We start from the raw sequence: 2,751 nt of genomic DNA, 5'->3' as shown, positions 1-2,751 counted from the left end.
TAACCATAGCAGCTAAAATAATACTGTAAACATAAAATTCCTGCATTACAATTGCAATTTATCTACGTTATTTAATATTCATTACACTTGCTTTATAAAAATACGCTCATTCCATTAGGCTTATTTTAAAAACTGTCTCGTGCATTTTTCATGTTCTAAACATAAAAATAAAGGTATAAATAAATAGTAATTTATTCTTTACCATCAGTTTACATATTAGTTAAATCAGCATCTCGTGCATTTTTCATGTTCTAAACATAAAAATAAAGGTATAAATAAATAGTAATTTATTCTTTACCATCAGTTTACATATTAGTTAAATCAGCAGGTATTGCATGTGTTAGCTTCATGCGGCTAAAACCACCAGCTTAACGTCACTTCGCCACGTGTGACGCCGCCAGACTGAGACTGCTCCGCGACGAAGACACGCTGCTCATAACGAAACACAACATACACGGTGAGTAAATCAACTGCATGTAAATACTAAGTACAAGAAACTGATGTAGAAATGCTTTTTGTCCAGACCCCGAGGGGTTTATATGCAATGATTATGGCTTCGGATTCGGTATATTGTCACTCGGATGGCGTAACGTTTTCCCCTCAGACAGTCCGGCTTTTTAACTTGTTATTCATCTTAGCTTGCAGTGGTTTTAAAAACAATGGCGTAAAACAGAACGACAGAATGTATAATTGCTCCGTGTTATATTCAGGATGATTTCGATGTGCTAATGTTTCATAATTGCTAAGCCCAGAACCGGACTCTGGCCGTAATTGCCGAAACCACTTCAAAACTCGTCAAACACGTGTGTGCTCAGTGTTATGATATATCTGCATGTCTTCTGTATTTCTCGGTGGTTTTCTATCATGTAAGAATGCTTTCTTTAAATAACACAAGCATTCTGACGCAAATAAAACTATCCGGAAACTAGCTTATTGGCTAATTAGCTACCGCTAATCAGGATGCTACGTTCACTTTTCAAACACAAACATAATAAAAACGAGTTGGTAGCTCCTGAAAAGTATAACGAGTTATACTGGTAAAACTATTGAAATAACTTTTCTTTGGATGCAGCACCTGGTTGGAACTGTGACTAGTTAAAAGTAACAAAGCTCAGCTTCAAACCGACAAACATTTTCATTAATATATCAGTATTTTCTGAAAAATATTCTTTCTTTAATCACTCTTGTTCTGTTAGTTCTCAGGCCAGGCTTATTCCTTCAGTCTTTATACAGTGGATGATTACAAATCTTTTAAAATTAATATAGAGTGCTTGTTAAAGTTCTCTCTGCCATGTTTTGAATTATTTTTTAGAGCCAGAAATGTCCAAAAGGAAAGCAAGAAAAAAGCCTGCTGATGAAGCAGCCTTTTACATTTAATCCTCAAAGGACAAACCTGGACTAGTGGAAAGATTTATTGATGATCAAAAAGGTAATAAACTCATTTTTAGACCATTTATCCATTAAGTATATATTTATTTATTTTATAAAACAACACAAAAAACAATCAAATTCAGATTGGTTGTTGTATTTCTGTTTCTAAGCGAGAACTTAGTATTAAAATTGTAAGATAACACCACAATTATTTGGTTAAAGGTGTATCTTTATTTTCTCATAACCAATGGTTTTATATAAAATGTCCTTGCAGGAAGAGGCGTGTTTGCTACCCAGCACTTTGAACAAGGAGAGTTCATCTTAGAATACAACTTCTGTCAGCAGAAAAATGCCAAACAAGCAGTACTCTGAAAAGGAGAGTACATTTCTCTTTGACTTTGAATGGCAGAATCATTACTGGTGGTATGTATATCCAAATATTTTCTATACAATAATTATGAACTCTAGAAAGAGACTGGAATAAAATACCCTAAATTAGTGAGTCACTCAGAAGCAATATTTCAATAACACATCAGGATTGTGGCATTAACATTTTTTTTTTATTTAGTGCTATGACGTTCAAAAAGACATTGTTTCCCTCTCAACTTTTCTTTTGAAATGTTGCAAGTTTTTATTTCTGTAAGCCAACTTTTATTTTACTAAAAAACTAGTTATATGATACAAAATGTTTGATTTCTGTTTTTTCTTTCCTAGTATTGATGCATCAACAGAGGATGGCTCTCTTGGAAGATTAGTGAATGACAACCACAAGTCTCCAAACTGCACCATGAAAAAAATAGTAAATGACGAGCCCCATTTGTGCCTTTTTGCCATCAAAAACATAGAAATGGGAACTGAAATCGATTACAACTATGGTGATTCTAAATGGCCATGGCGTGAAAAAGTAAGTCAGTAAGATCAAGTATGCAAGTTGGAATATTAATTTGTTATTAAAAAAAGGAAGATTTTTGTCTCTTTTATTTGAATTACTCTCAGTATGATGTTGGTAAGTTATTTGTGGTTTTGATTCCAGGTGACAGGCTCTCAGGCTCCTGTTGACGGTGCGCTGCCTGAACCAGACAGAACTTGGCAGGACTCTGGCCCTGATGATAACATCAAACAAGATGCCAGCCAACAGGTAACATTCAGTTAGACTTTGTTGTAAGAAATAAACTTTGTAGACCTTTTCTTGTTCTCTTAGTTTACAGCTTTTAGTTGGAAAGCTGTTCTTTAGTCAGAAGGTACCTTAAACAGCATTCAGCCAACCATTGGATCACATGGTTTTAGTGGTTCTCCTCATAGAGCCCAAACGAACCAGTGGCACACACACCTATAGAAGGATTGTTGAAACATGCGCCCATGGGTGTCCAACCAAGCCAA

General features: G+C 34.9%; 1 long non-coding RNA gene across 2 annotated transcripts; it reads left to right on the top strand.

Moving 5' to 3' along the window:
* Nucleotides 1–260: 260 nt before the first annotated feature.
* Nucleotides 261–2,499, top strand: LOC137840822 (uncharacterized). 2 transcript variants are annotated; one of them, XR_011087904.1, is made up of 5 exons: nucleotides 261–457; nucleotides 1,313–1,429; nucleotides 1,646–1,794; nucleotides 2,086–2,275; nucleotides 2,405–2,499. It is a non-coding gene; the product is annotated as an uncharacterized lncRNA (long non-coding RNA). The 2 variants fall into 2 exon arrangements; XR_011087903.1 differs by lacking the exon at nucleotides 2,405–2,499 and having other exon boundaries at nucleotides 264–457; nucleotides 2,086–2,348.
* The last annotated feature ends 252 nt before the right edge of the window (nucleotides 2,500–2,751 follow it).

This window comes from Syngnathus scovelli, chromosome 12, assembly GCF_024217435.2.
Source record: "Syngnathus scovelli strain Florida chromosome 12, RoL_Ssco_1.2, whole genome shotgun sequence".
In the NCBI taxonomy this organism is placed as follows: Eukaryota; Metazoa; Chordata; class Actinopteri; order Syngnathiformes; family Syngnathidae; genus Syngnathus; species Syngnathus scovelli.
This window is presented reverse-complemented; position numbering and strand designations above follow the sequence as displayed.